A 10,653-nucleotide genomic window follows, 5' to 3' on the forward strand; every position below is an offset into this window, starting at 1 on the left:
ATATTATTGTATTTGATAAAATGTATTTTTGAGCTCGTGTCGTTTTATACCACGGTATCTTAATATACGCTGAAAGTGGTTTTGGTATAAAGTTTTCAAAAGTTCAAAGTTGGATTTGATCACGGTAAATTACATGGAAAATGCAAAACCAAAAAATACGTATGCAAAAACGAGGCTAAACTAAAAATAGTTTTTCGCGAACGATTTTTCATTGCTGAAAAATCGAATTATAATACCCAAACTCTTATACGGTGTTGATTAAATCCAAACCTGACGTAGTAGAAACATAATCCGAACGGATGAATGAGCAGCATTTGATCGGGCTATACATAATCATATTAGCAATAGCTTAAAAGCTGCACTTGTAGTTATTGTATAAATCAAAACTTACACCTAGGTAAAACAACAGTTATTTTATAAAATCGACAAGTACCTACCCGTCCGTATGCAATTAAGGCGCCCGGTGCCGTTGCCATTTCGTCCTCAAAAACTAAATTTCATAATTTTTTTTTTAATTTCTAGAGAGAAATATTCTACAGCCCACATCGGTATCTGTTTTTCAATATTTTGTTCACAAACTGTATAATATGTCTAAAAAAATACAAGATAAAAAGCATTTTTTTACATTGTTTTTAATACAATTATTTGAAATAAAATACAAAATCAGAGATCGATGCGGGCTGAAGGAAGTCTTCTTCTTTCAGATAAAAAAATAGTCATCAAAATCCGACGATTCTACAAAGCTTGAGAGTTATTCCCATAAAGTCATTTTTTCGATATAATACACCCTATCAACCCCCCCCCCCCCTCCTAAATAGGTATCGGGTAGTAGATTAGTGGAAAAGTCTTATAATTGAGGTGGCAACTAAAATATAAAATTTAATTTTCAAATTTTATAGAATTGTGGAAAATTTGAGAAACTGGCACCGGAACCCTTAAAAATAAATAAGAGCCTATATACTGACGTTTTTGAAGTCAAATAAGAAGTGATCCCAACCATCGATTGATGTTCGAAAAGATATTATCGAAAATATTAAATTTTACGGCTTTATACGTTCTGGTTCGTACATTTTTGAAAAACCTTGAGTTTCCTAATACGGTTTGTAACGAAATATGTCATTGAAATTTTGATTTGAATTAAATGTATTTACGTATAATATAAAACACGGCACTAGGTGTAGTACTTATTTACCTATATAATATGAATATTGTATTCTTTTAGAATAATGTGTCGCGAATTTAGAACCTCCCTACGTGAAATTTTAAAACACGGTCCATTAATTTTACTTAAGTATTTAATTTTTTTTAAATACTTGGTCATTTCTAATTTTCTTGTTTGTTAGTTATTTTAGATTCTGAGTGGAGAGTAAGAATATTTTGGTTTTACAATGTGGTGATTTTTTTTTCTGTCTGTCATCAACATTTTGAAAAATAAAAATGTTCCGATTTTTCGGATCAGCATCTTTTTTGATAGAAAAGTAAATCTAGTTGGTACTTATGGGAGGTAAAAGTTTATAATTAAAAAAAAATTTTAGAAAAGTATAAAAAAAGTAGTAATTTTTACCCAAAATAAATCGATTTTATTTTTTGTTGTAACTCAAAAATTAATAACCGTAGACTCTTGAATTTTTCACCGGCTATTTATATTAAAATTTTCATAAATGATCATACATTTTTGAAATATTTTGACTCTTATTGAGCTAGTTATGGCATGGAGACATTTTTTGAATTTTTGAATTTTTTTAAATTATTCTCGATAAAAACTTTTTTACTTTGTAAAAAAGCATGAACATTTGATGCTAAGGTTCCTTATAAATTCATTAAATATACATCGGCTTAATTTCAATTTATGTGAATTTAAAATTTAAATTTTGCAAAATTAACACTCATGACTAATGACTATATAATGAAATACTACATTGAACAGTGCAGTAAAGAATTGAATAAGTGCATCAGAAAAAAAATTTTAAAGTGTATAATTCTAATTTTGTTTACAATTCTATAGCATCAATTACTTCCAAACACTATACTATTGAATTAGAGCGCAGTTGCATTATTTACAGTCACATATAAATTATAAGGGGTTAGCGATACTCGTTTACTGTCAATTGTTCTTTTTTTTACAAAACATAATGGTATAGTTTTTTTTAAATTTTCAAGTATACGCCTACCTACTTCAACTTTTACGATAGTAAATTTCATATTTTTACCACACGATTAAATGTTTAAAATATTACTTTGAACGTTTTCTAGGTTAAACTATACACTTAAACACTTGTAACGAACGGCAATTTACTTTATACACCGCGTACGCCGAACCATAGTGATTTGCGTCCTTTCAAAAGTGTTTAAACACGAATATATTGAATTTATTCGCATATATCATAATGCTACGGAAACTATGGTTATTAATTACCTGTTTATAATTTCTAAACCTTCAAACGGCGGCCGCGTATAGTGAAGCGAAAGTTTTTGGTACACTGCACAGCAGGCGCAGTGCAGTACGGTATAATATCGTGAGTATAATAATATCATGTATAATACACAATATTATTATTACCGTGCTTTATTGCCGATTTATAAGACGTGTACGATATCAAAATTGGGCGGCATATTCGGGAAGCCAGGTTGTGCGGTCGGGGGCTGGTGGATCTTGCGCGGCGGTCGTGTAAAGGTATTATTATTATTATTATTATTATTGTTGTTGTTATTGTATTATGTTATTATATTTTATCATACCGGAGCGGTAAATAATAAATGAGCGCCGTGTACGCGTGCGGGACCAGCAACTCGCAGGTATATATTGTTATTTTATATATATAATATAATAATAATAATAATACCTACCTACGTGAGTATCGCGCAGAGCAGTCGATTTCCGCGGGGCTCGTGCAAAATGTATGAGCTGTGCGTTTTCCGCCCCCTCCTCCCCCCCTCCCCCGGTAAGGACGACGACGGCGTAGACGATTGACCGTTTCGACGCGACCACCTAAATATTTAACGAACACGAAATGGCTACGCCGTCGAGTACACTAATATTATGATATTATACCTTTAAATAATGGGTATTTTTATTTTTTTAATTAATTAATTGTTTCAACTTATTAAATAATTTCACAAAGTTTTAAGCTTACAAGAAATACAAAGATCTTCTTTGTAAGTTGTCTGGTTGGTCCTCTATAGGAAGATATTATCATGGCGTGGTTTTGGCTACACACGAACTAAGTCCCAACAAAACTTTTTAGAACGAATTGAGCACCTGGTTGTTCTATATGTACTTACTTATAATATTTGAGTCCCGTGAAATTTAAAATATAATACTAATTGAGTTCATGTTTTAATAATAACTCTGCAATCCCGGCAAACATAAAAAAATAATCTTCATTCATCAAAAAAGTTGATCGATGTGTGTAATAGATTATAATGTATAATTCAGTTGCTTAAAATAATAATTTAGTTGAATGTCTTAATATATTGGTAAAAACTTGTGCGATAAACTTTGTATAGTTCTTATAATATAGGTATTCAAACCTTGTTATTTGTTTTGAATGTAACAGCTGCCGCAGGTTTTCTCGTTTCTTTTTCTTCGGATTTGATATAATTTATATTAATAATTATATGAGTACTTTTCATTTTTACATAATACAATCTTAATTTTAATCCAACGAAAGTTATACAAATGATAAGATATCATCATCTATTCGCTTCAATATTATACGTATAAGGTTGATACTTATATTTTACTTTTCTCAAGTGTGGACTCAATTAGTATATTATTCGTTTCCTAATCGCGGACTCAATTGGTATTAATTTCATTTATACCGAGACTCAATTAGTATGCACCGGTGGTTTTCGACTAGATTTTTTTTATCGATTTCGGTATGGTTTTATAACAAAACCTTCGGTTTTTCTTTAGGTTATAGCTGAAGTTTTCGTGCTGGTTAATTATTATCCATGTTGATAGTTAGGAAAATTCCGTATCATTGTCAAGTTGTTCGTTTCATATGAATCAAGAGGGCTTTGAGTGCTATTCTTAGGAATTGCAATTTGCATTTACTTTCCAAAGCATAATGAATAAATAAAAATAAATCTAGTATAATAAAGATGATAATATCAATTGTTTACAATTAGGAAGTAGTTCGTTGGAAACAGGTGGATATAAAGGTATGAATAATAATAAAAGTAATGTTTGATAAACCTACATAATTAGCTGTGCGATAGCCGTAAGCGGAATTCGGATGAAACTAAACGAGAACAATATGTCACTGGTGAGCATCCAGAATAAAAAAAATGTCTAAAGATTGTGCTGAAAGAATTTAAATGTTACTTGATAATTACTTATCTATGATTCAAATTATAATTATTTATTAATTAAAATCATAGCATAGCAATTATCTCTCAATCATAAACAAGTACCTATTACCTGATTATATAATATACCTATAATAAGTAAGTACTTACAAAAATATAAAATTGATCATCATGGGTTTATGACTCTAGTTTATAGTATGTAACATACACATATTATATAAGGTGGTTAATTTAGTAGTAAACGTCGTACGATATTTCAATTTAATTTTAATTTTAAATAAACAATTTATAATTAAATGCACAGTAAATGTAAAGAGTTTATAAGCTTAAAGTGTATTACAGATTTTTTTAGTGAGCCATATTAGTGACACTAGACTTAATTTTTTTTTTTTGTTTACCTAAACAGTTCTTATTTAATTTTTGTTATAACGTTAAAATAATTGGTTTTGCTTAAGGTCACGTCAACACTAATTCCATTTTAGTCTTCGTGTAGAGGATTTTCTGGCAGAGTTAAGATGGAGAGATCCTTTAGTAGGGGATTAAGATTATTTTGAAGTCATCTATGAAAACACGTATAGAGTATACTTGTTTCTTATCCATACACCCAGATGGGCTTAAGAAAAGTTTTATAAAATATAATAGTTTAATTTTTAGACTTTTTACGAACCAAATGTTCTTTTTTGATTTTTAACTGGTTGACTTTTTCGAATATATTTTCATAATAACCAGCAGAAGTTTCTTATTATCATCATATATTGAACGAATAAAGATTTTTCATCAGTACAACTTTAAGTAAAGGTAAGTACTAAATGGTGCAAAGTTTATGATATACCCACTCATTAATGATTATTGTAATATGGTATATGAAAATAAAAAAAATCGTTTTATAGAAATCACCGCTCACTGGATTCACTTGAGTTTATTGACCGAATGAGTCGATAAGGTAAGAAGCTCTTTACTTCAAGAGGCCCTCCAAAAATTCTACATAAACGCGTCCTTCTTTCAAAAAATTAATTAAATTAAAAAGATTTATTGAAATTATTGAGATTATGAATACAGAGATACCGATATGTATTTGTAATAAATATACGTGCAGATGTATTTGTATATAATAATAAAATAATGTGTGGAACAAATAGAAAAATTATAATTTAAATGTTTTTTTTTTTTATTTATTGCACAACCCAATTAATTTTTTATATATATCTATATCCAGGGTTGATTGGGTTTCACATTCTTTAGGTCGATTTCATTTGCTTGTAGGAATTTAGCGTATATCCACGATGACAACATAATGACAGTACCGTAAAGGCGTAAATTTGTACCAGCAGCAAGTATGGTCTATTTTTGTAATTTACTTAATTGAGGGGTGAAAATCTAAAACGTACTATTGCCAAAATACTGAATTTTCAGGAGTTTATTTTTATAACCAGACAAATCATTTTGAAAAGTTTTCTTATACCATTTATATTTAAAACGATTAAAATGTGTCAAATAATCTAGAGTTATATTTTTAATTTAATTCAAAACTTCATTAAAATTTTAACTAATTTTTAGTACGTTTCGAAATAACATTTTTACATCCCTATATTATAATAATTATAATGTTATAGGTATACAACACGGGTAAAAGTACATTTTAGCATAACATAAAAAAGTTCGATTTGGAAATAGTGCGTTTTAGTATAGTTAATAATTGGTGTTTATTCTTTTAACACGGACAATAGAACGTTTTGGCGTGAAACTGGAAAAAGTTGATTTTGATTTTCTAAATATAATTTTATGTATGGAAAAGGTTCGTTTTAGATTAACCAGTAATTTTGAATCGAAGATTTGACCAGGAAATAGTACGTTTTGATCTATATTCTGACGACGCCAATCGATGTATCGGTGTTTTTTCTCTAACTCAATTTTGTCAATTTATTGGCAATTGTACGTTTTGGTTTTTCACCCCTCAATCGTTACAAAATTACCCTATTAACCGGTGTGCAATAAGTCTTAATGTCTCATAGACCAATATTGTATTCCGTGTGTTACTACACGTGAAAATCGAGACCAGCCTGTATTGATCCCTAAATGCAAATGTCTCAATATTATAACCACGGTGAGTCCAATAAGCGGCGATCGCTGTAGTGTATCGATTGTACATCGACATTATAAAAGAAAGATAATGATATTCTCATTCAGATCTTGAAATTAAATCCGTAACAGTTGCCGTTTGAAAACCGAAAAAGAAAATGTCGAAAAAATTCTCGCCAACCAACACGTCACGAGGGTGAACAAATTAGTGGTAAAATGTATTGCGTGCGTTGCTCGCATCTCGAATTCTCAAAACGCTAATAGTTTTTGAAACAGATTGGGATAAGAATCACACTGTATACGGGCTTATGTGTTTTATTTACATTTTATTCGTTATTCGTTTACACGTCACGCCGAATCGTCGTCTGTCGTGTTATTACGGTCGGTGTGCTCCATTGTGGTATTATATATCTATTTGGACGATTTCCGTCCTTGTGGTCCGAGTCCCGTCGGAATCATTTCGGCACAGTCCGGCAGTTATTTACCATGCACAATAACGGCTGACTGGAGATGCCAACGAATTTACAGGATACAAGGTTTTTTTTATCACTTGTTGGCTGAATTTAAAGGTGATACGTATATTATGTATATTACTGATGTTTGTTCGTCGCTTGATGAATTTTATTTATTCATTTTAATACAAAACCGCGCTGTACAATTATTTAGCGAGACGTGGGTCAATGATTTATAAAATAAACAGTCAGCTAGTTTTAAATTTACTATTGTTTCTACTTTTTTACTTGGACACTGTTTTCGGTCGTAAAACAGCTTCAAAAATATCGTGTAATAACTAACTCTACGAACTAGAAATTATATATTTGGTTACTACATTTGAGTTTTGATATATTTTGGGGGCAGGAGTATTAGGCGATTTTCTTGAGATTTCAATGATAAGACTACTACGCATTTAATGTATGGTTTGTGAACCTCTTAGAAGAAGATTTATGTTAATTATATTATTTCGTAACAAATATTTTGGTAGAATAATTTATTATGAAATAGATCAAAATGCTCAAATTTATATTTAAATTACTCACTTTACCCAATAGGGTTTGAAATAATAGTAAATAATTGAAAAATAGTGATATGTGAGTACGAAAATTTTTTTTTAATAACACCATACATTTACAAATAACTTTAAATTCTATTTCAGAATTAAAAAGTAACGCTTACAATTTTTGGAAATTACAAATTAAGATGTCAGTTACACCTGAAAAATGTTAAATGCGCTACTTTTCTTTTTATTACATAAGTACATCATATTTATTAGTCAGAAGCGGTTTCGATAATATTTATGGTAGTTGATATACATTTAAAGTAATAAAACAAAGTGTCACTGACTTAAAGTCTCGTTCGGAAATATTTATTTGCAATCAAACTTTCTGCTTCCTATCTACTTAATCTTTAAAAATCTGACACAAAGACACGAACTATAATTTTGTTTATTTTTATTTTATTTATTATTTTTCATCAATCGTAAATAATAATAAAAAAAAATATAGTATTTTCAAAATTTTATACAGCTTTATATAATGAAAATGTTGATATACGTTCGGTATCGTAAAATTTAAGTGAAGTAGGTAAACATATTTGCATAAAACCTTCACCTCGATTTTAGATATTCGGAGTAGAGTTATTTTTTCCCTTGGAAAAATACTTATTCGGAAGGTTGTAAATGGGTTCCAAAAGTTTTGGAATATGGCGTATGCCATCGATACGATATTGGATGGAAATGACACGCGAAACTAAAAAAATGCATAAAACCATCATCGTTTTTCACGAAAACCTTAAAAAACAAGTTTAACTAACCAAAACTCAAAACACGATGAACTGTATGTATTACGTATCATTTCTTATAGGTTTCTATACTAAGTATACATCAAAATGGAATTGTTATACGCCTGAGATGATCGTCTGTCATTCCACAAAAAAGTTTCCACAGTAACCAATAATTCAACAGTTTATTTTACACGGTAAAACGGTCAAACGGTAAAAAAAAAAAATATTAAACTGTATCTGGACAATAAAAAATAACTACAAATACAAAATTTAATAAATTTCACAATATTAGTTACAAATTGTATTAATCATTTTTAGAATTCTAGTAAATAAGTATTTTTTGTTGCGCAAATTGGCGTAGAAAAAAATGTTCGAAACGTTAGCTACGTACGGTTATTAATTTATTGATTACACACAATGACAGATTGGATAATTAAAATATTACGGTTATAATAGATTGGCATATAATATTATGCATAATATTTCAAAATTAATAATATTAAACATATTAAATACTATAAATTGAATGTATAAACGTAATCAAAACAAGTTAGTGTTGCGAGTACGCATGGATGAAATGAAACTTCTTTACAGAGGGTAACAAAAAAAAAATCCAATTAATAAGCTAAAATCATCAATGATTTTTCAGTTACAATATGAACTACGAATGAGAAATCTTGTACCGAGTTTTCAAGCCGAACAAATAATTTTTTATCGACATTTATATAAAATTTCGTAGTTTTTATATACAGTGGTGATCGTGTGCCATATTGCCATAAACGTAACACGCAATGCACGCTACTCGATATTTTCAACTTCGAAGAAAATTTATTAATCATAAATATGTGTTAACTAGCTGACACGGCAATCCTTTGCTATTGCTAGGTTCTTGTGATTGTTCAACTCCTTTTGAGTGTAACACGCTGACACCGTGGAAGCAATGTCTTTTAAGTGTAAATTATATTATATTTTAATTTATAGCCATCGCGACCGGGGTTGTCTGTGAAATTCGCTTGTGATTATGCGAGCAGTATATTATCAGATAGGCAATCTACCTGCGGTAGATCACGGACCCTGCTTGGTGCATTGGTAATTTAACTCTAAATAATCAAAAAATGCAAAAAATTGGTCCACCGAAATCGTAGTTCGAACTCGAGACATTCTGTACTAAAATACACAGGCTGATCGCATTAATAATAATAATAATAATAATTATTATTATTATTATTATTAAAACCAATAGCAACCATTTATAAAAAAAAATTCCATCGTAAATCTCAAAATATCTGTTTAAGAACCTCCCCGAGTGGACGTCTTATTTACATTTTTTCGCAACAGAATGTATGCATCTTCTTCCCCAATGTCTAATCTATCTCTGTACCGAATTTCATAGAAATCGGATGAACGGATTAGGAGTGCATATAGGACATTGCTAGGTAGAAAAAAATTTTAAATAATAATACAAATCAACAAACATGCCCGATTAACCAATAGCAACCAATATATAATACACTGTTGTATTTTTTACATCCAGATTTTAATCTGCAACTAAATTTTTTATTATTTAGTTACTTTTCTTCTGGACGGATGGCTCCACTGTTATATTTTTTAACATTCAAATTTTCTACTTTTCCGGTGGATTTTCCTAAAATTTTCTCGATTAATGAGGTAACGTAGATTTTTCACGCTCCATTTTTATATAATATAATATAATTATATAGACCATTCTATATGTATATATAAAAATAGAGAGTGAAAAATGTACTCTACCTCATCAATCGAGAACGGCTGGTCCGATTTGGCTCAAATTTTTTTTAAGATGTTAGTAATTGCCAGAAAAAGGTTTTTACGAAAGAAAATTTTAGGAAAATTCATCGGAAAAGTAGAAAATTTGAATGTTAGAAAATACAACAGTGGCGCCATCCATCCAGAAAAAAATTAACTAAATAATACAAATTATTATTTTTTGTCAATATAATATATCTAATACATAAAAATGTCGTGTCACAATGCTTGTTATTAAACTCCTCCGAAACGGCTTAACCAATTTTGATCACATTTTCTGTGTATGTTTGGTAGGTCTGAGAATACGTTTTAGGCTAATTTAAAAAGAGAATTGATCACCTTCGGGAGGTGCTCAAACAGGACTCTTGAGATTACGATAGAAATTTTTGTTTATTAATGGTTGCTATGGGTTATAGGATTTGAGAATAATATTTATTTTATTTATTATTATTTATTTATTATATATTTATTTTTAAAAGCAAATATGCGCGTTCAAATGCTTCAAGATCCATCCGCTGAAACATTCTGAAAACAACTGTTAGGTATCGGCGATGGACAAGTAGCTTTATTACATAAAAATACTGGATGCATAAAATTGCCAAACGATTTCTGCACAATCATTAATTCGCAAAATGATCTCATTGACCCGATATTTCCCGATGTACACACACAATACTTGAACCATGAGTGGCTGGCAGA

Source organism: Metopolophium dirhodum, chromosome 4 (genome assembly GCF_019925205.1).
Source record: "Metopolophium dirhodum isolate CAU chromosome 4, ASM1992520v1, whole genome shotgun sequence".
Taxonomy (NCBI): domain Eukaryota; kingdom Metazoa; phylum Arthropoda; class Insecta; order Hemiptera; family Aphididae; genus Metopolophium; species Metopolophium dirhodum.